We start from the raw sequence: 6,000 nt of genomic DNA, 5'->3' as shown, positions 1-6,000 counted from the left end.
ACCACCCCTCAGACAGGCTCATGTTCCTGCCTCAGGACCTTTGCATTCACTCTTTTCTCTGCCTGGGCCGATTTTCTAGCCTCCCTTGCAGGTGCGGAGGGAGGGGGGCGTGTGACTGAGTTCTGGCTGATGGAGGTGATATGTCTACCTCCAGACTAACCATCTTCCCTGCCTGCTGGCCGCACGCACGGGACACTGCAGGGCTAGGCTGACCAGGAACGGCTGTGTTGGCCTCTGGACGAGGGGGAGGTTAACGTGCACTGGGCTCAGTTGCTGGGACTTGGGGGTGTTTGTTACAGCAGCTAGCTGGCGTTCCTCTTCCGTTACATGTAGGCAAGCGGAGGCAAAATTGCACCTGTGACGGCAGTCCAAGGGGACACGCAGTGCCACTCATTCGGTGGTAAAAGAAGGGCCCTGTCTTGGTTCAGAAGGCAGGAGGGGCCGTCCCTGAGGAGGGAGCGTGACAGCTGAGACCTGAAGGATAAGCACAGCTGATGTGGTCGGAGGGCAGGAAAGAATTTCCCAGGCACAGGGAATGGTGCGTGCAAAGGCCCTGAGGCGGGAATGAAGGTCTAAGAACTACAGAAAGGTGAGTGTAACTCCCACAGAGGAACTGGGGAGGGAGCAGGGCCGGCCAGGCTCCCTCCTCCAGCCCATCAATTTTCACAACCACTTTACCTTTGAATAGAACCACTCTTTATTCTTTATTTAAAACAACTTCTTTGAGTTTATTTATTTTGAGAGAGCAGGGGAGGGGCAGAGGGCGAGAGGGAGAGAATCCCAAGCAGGCTCCACGATGTCAGCACAGAGCCGGATGCGGGGCTCGAACTCATCAACTGTGAGATCATGACCTGAGCTGAAGTCGGACGCTTATCTGAACCACCAGGTGTCCCTACAGCACCCTTTAAAAGTGGTCCGGGGGCACCTGGGTGGCTCAGCTGGTTGAGCACCGCACTTCGGCTCAGGTCACGACCTCGAGGTTCGTGAGTTCCAGCCCCACACCGGGATGGCTGCTGTCAGCACAGAGCCCACTTTGGATCCTCTGTTCCCCTCTCTCTGCCCCTCCCCAGCGTGTGCGCTCTCTCTCTCTCTCTCTCTCAAAAAAAAAAAAAAAAAACTAGATAAAGTAGGCTGCATACCTATCCTGCAGCCCAAGAAACTGAGGTTCCACAAGAGAAGGAACCCCCTGTTCAGCCGGGAAGACCAGGCCCCGACATGGGGTGAGGACCCGAGGAGTCTGGGTCAGCACAGGCCGGCGTCCCGCCCGAGTGGCCGCCCTGGTCGGGGGCAGGACTTCCGGGCCGGTCGGTCTTGATTCCCCCACCTCCTGCTTCCAGCACATTCTGCTTCTCTCAGTGATGGTGGGGGACCCACCCTGGGAAGACGAGGAGGGACAGGGCCAGAGGCATCACTAATCTCAATCCAGAAGCCAACTCTAGCTTGTGTGTCCACTTAGCTTCTGGGGGACGTGTGGGCCACAGGGCCCTGGGGAGGGTCGCAGCGGCGGGGCGCTCTAGACCCGTCACCTGGATTCAGCCCCCAAGAAACCGATTTGACCAAGACTGATGGGCCAGGCCGGAACAGAGTCGGGGTCACTCGCCCAAACACAGCAGGCCTGAGCCTCTGGGGCAGAGGGGGAGAAGCCGGGCAAGAGGGAATGGGGGTGGGAGGCAAGAGAACAAAGGGAGGTGCCCTGGCCCTGCAGCTTTCCCTGCAGGACTTCTCAGAGCCTTTATGTCCTGCAGTACCCCAGGACTCCCAAGGGAGCGGCCACGCTGCACAGGGGTTCCCAAGCCGACCTGCCCACAGAACCCCTGCTGCAGGAACGTCTCACAGAAGCGGGCGCCCCGACTTCCTCAGGAAACACGGAGTGAGACGGGCGGACGGAGGCCGGGCTGGAGTTCTTGGTCAGACACTGGTTTGCCCTGGGACCCTACGGAACCTCTTCAGGGTCACACAGGGCCTCTCATCCCTGGGTGTTTAGGGAGGAAGGGGCCAGGGGTGCCCCGTGGAAATAGGGCTCCCTGCCTGGGGCCACGCAATCATGGCAGTAGGAGACGCACCCTCGTGGGGGAGAGGTGGCCAGAGCCCCCCCCCCCCCCCGGAGTGGATGGAAGCCCCCTCACGTACGACCTGCACGGAGAGGACAGCTGGGGGGTCATACTGGCTTCGCAGAACAGCCAAGGTTTGTCCCTCCCCCCACTTCCCAAGGCCACGGTCAGGTCGGCCAGGGGCTCGCTCAGGCGCTGTGGAGGCCAACGCCATGCCCGTGGCTCCAGGCGGGAGAGGGGGCTAGAAGCTGTGACACCTCATTTTAAGGGGCCACCCATTAATTAATTAGGCCCAATGAATAATTCATGCTGCCTTGGGTATATTAATAGCATATTTATATGGCGTGCTATGGATAGTATACATTCTCGTCTGAACACTTCACAAATAATTCATGACCCCGCTCCTTTCCTGGGCTCCGGGAGAACCTGGCCAGTGCTGAGGCTAGGGCTCGTGGGTTGCTTCCAACAGCCAAATTTTACATTTCATTATAAATGGCTTTGCTGGGCATGTCGGTAACTTTTACATTTCCATCCACTTTATTATTAATGGCTTTCCTGAACTGTAGCAGCCAGGCGTCGCGCACAATGCGTTATAAATATTTGATCCAGCATCCATAGTCCGCCATTTATCATTTATAACGGGTTACAAAAACATTATAAAACATTTACCGCACATTTATAGATCATTTTCGGCTACCACGATGATGTGTTATAAATACATTATTAATCCTCCTCACGCCATTTATAGGAGCCTCTTGTAATGAGGCCCGGCCCGCCCGGCCCCTGGTAAACAGAGCACACGCAGGGGCTGGTGGGGGCGGCCAGGCAGCGGCACCCGGCCGGCCGACGACGGAAGCCCGGCCCCGCCTCTGATGGCTGTGCGTCCTTGGCCGGATCACGGCACGTCTCTGTTCACGGAACAGGTCATTTATTGAGCACTTTCCGGGTAGGACGCTGCTCGAGGGCCACCCTGAGCCCTGGGTGTTACCGGCAGGCCCATTTCAGAGATGTGGAGCCGGGCGGGGGTGGGGGGATTTGCCCAAGGCCACAGCCCAAGGGCTGGGCTGGCGTCAGACCCCGGGAGGCTCTGTGCCACAGGTGTTGCCCATCCCCGGGCTGGGGCCTCCAGGGAGCAGGACTGGCGAGCTCCAGGCGGGGGAACTCAGATCCGGGGTGAGGAGCTCCTGGGGCCAGGGGTCGCCCGGGGCTGGCCTCTGACCTCGACTCTTGCGGCCACACGCTTTGCCATCGCAAAGGCCCTCGGGGCTGCGATCTGACTGTCACGCTGCCCGGGGAGCAGAGGGTCTCGGACCCAGCGGCCCCTCCACAGAACCCCAGCTCCAGCTCCAAATCCTCGGGAGGCCAGCGGGAGGCTGAGGACAGTGGCAGCGGCCCGGGTGTGCAGAGCAGGTGGCCGTCGGCCATCAGACGGTCAGAGGGACCCTGGGCCCTGCAGCGGGAAGTCCTGCGCCAACCCAGGTCCCCTCTCTGTGTGCGGCTCCCTCTGACTGCTCCTCCTAGGGCCTGAGCTCCGTCTGGAAGAGTTGGGGCCAGGCCACTTCCTGCACAAATGTCCCCCCAGCCCCACCATGTGCAGGCCCCGCCCTTGTTCCACACCAAGAAGCCCCACAGTCCCCTCCAGGCCAGGAGGGCACCGGCAGAAAACCAGGGCTGTGGGCTCATCACTCACACTTGATAAAGGAGGAGAACCCTGTGGCCCCAACTGCAGGATGGTAAGTTGAGTCCTCACCTCAAAAACTCCTATTCATCCTTCAAGACCCACGTGACATTCTACCTTGTCCGAGGAACCCTTCCAGACTCCCCCTGGCATAGGCCTTGTGGGATCCAACCTCTGGTCTCTGGGGGCCCAGCCTGGGCCGGGCACGGGACCGGGGTCTGGTTGGTGAGGGAACTGGACAGGCCTCCCCCAGAGTGTTCCCAGCAGGTCCCCCCTCCGACACCTGAAATAACCCTCCCTCTGCCCGGCTGGACCTATCCGGGTCAGTTCTGGGGTGCCCTGAGGAAGGAAATAGAGATGATTCTGACCCTCGACAGGAGCGGATCTGCCCTGCGTGGGCCTCACGGCCCTCATCTGCGAAATGGGGGCATAAGCCAGCCCTCCCCGGGGAAACACAGGGGCACGGGCCCCGGGGAGCCTCGTGGGGAGAGATCTGGGCTGCCCGCGCCTCTCTGCCCCTGGCCTGCAGGACGAGGGCGTGTTTGTGGGTCAGGGCCCGCCCCTTCCCGGGACTGAAAATGAAACCAGGTGTTTTGTTTGGAAGCTGTTGGGGAAGCACCTGAAACCATCACCATGGCAACGCCTCACCCGGCCCCACCCCTTCCCACCTGCCTTAGGAAGCCCAGTGACCAGCAGCCCTTGCAGCCAGCCCGGCCTTTGCACAGCATCCTCTCTCCTAGACTGAAGGGGGCCGAGAGTCTGGGGCTGGACTCCTGTGGACTCCCAGAGCTGTCCGGGCCACACTGGCCCCTGCAACGGGGAGCTCACTACCGGGCTCAGCGCTGGCCCTCGCTGATCCCAGAACAGACGGGCAGGGACCACAGGCCCCCCCCCCCCCCCACCCCCCCGGCCCCCCCCCCCCCGCCCTGCGTGGATTCCACACCTGCACCTGCCGGACCTCGGCTCGGGTGTCCCAAGTCTGCAGTGCGGCCACTGGAGACAGTGCCGTGAACACAGGCTCAGGCCCACGCAGTGGACGCCAGGCCCCCACGCCGCCTCTGTGGCTGGTACCGTCCCCAGGGGACGTGGAAAAGCCTGGCGTGTGCAAGGGCCGGGACCGTCCGCCCCACGGGCGCCCCCACTGGAGTCACCCAGTCACGGTGCCTGGTACCAGCCCCCTGGACGCTGGCCAGCAGTCACAGGGACGCCGGGAGGATCCCCTCACCGGGGGGCAGATGCCCTGTCGCCTGTCCCCGCCACCACGTGTTTCACGTGGGACACCTCCGCTCAGGTAGCCTCCATTTTCTTGCTGGGTTTCTGCAGCCCGTCAGCTAGAGACAAACTGAGGCCCAGAGAGGCCCAGGACTGTCCCCCCCCGCCACCTCCCTGACACCCAAGGATCCCCTTCCCCAGACCCGGTCCAGCCTTTGGGGGGCCTCCGGCTACCGAGCGCGCGGGCGTGAGGGGACCCCCGCGGGGAGCCCGGGTTTGCGGGGTGGGGAGGAGCACACAGGCGGCCCGTGGGGCTTTGCCACAGCCCTGCCATCGTGGAGGGACAGGCGGCAAGCAGGCCCCGAGCCCAGCGGTGCTGACCCGGGGGAGGGGGCGCAGGACCCGGAGGTCCTACCTGGGCTGAGCTCAGGGGTCTCACTAAGCCTGTGCTGACAAAGCCCCGCCCACTCGGGCCCGGAGCTTGGGGGTGGGGCCCAGCAGACAGGTGACTCGGCCCCCACACCTCCGCTCCCTGGAGCACTTGCCCCGCACAGCCGTGGGCTGGAGGACACCCCAACCCCCCCGCACCGGGGCGCAGGCCTGGCCTCCGTCCGCCTCCACACTCCAGGGGCCCCACGGGCGGTGCGGCCAGGGTCGGGGCGCCGACTCCGCCCTTGAGCCCCCAGCACTCCCTCAGCCCAGCCGGGGCCCCACCAGAGACCTGGCCCGTCACCCACCCCTGTGCCTCAGTTTCCTGGCGGGTGAGGGGAGGCCGGTGCCGAAGGTAACAGCCAGCATCTCAGCAGCACCTTCCGTGTGATGGTGGGAACTGCACACCTGATTCGAAGCCCGCCGTCCCCTACGGGCCCTGCAGGCGTGCCCAGGCCCCCTGCAGCCCCACCTCCACGGCCACTGCGCACGCCCGGCCTGCCCGCCCACTCCCATGCGGGGACCCTCGGTCTTGGCCACGCTGGGGGACAAGGGTGGGATCTCGCGGCTGCTGGAGCCCCTGCCTCCCGCGCTTCTCCACCAGGAGGTTTCAGAACCCGCCGACGCTGC

Source organism: Panthera uncia, chromosome E3 (assembly GCF_023721935.1).
Source record: "Panthera uncia isolate 11264 chromosome E3, Puncia_PCG_1.0, whole genome shotgun sequence".
NCBI lineage: Eukaryota > Metazoa > Chordata > Mammalia > Carnivora > Felidae > Panthera > Panthera uncia.
The sequence above is the reverse complement of the archived record's forward strand: the minus strand, read 5'-3'. Positions refer to the sequence as shown.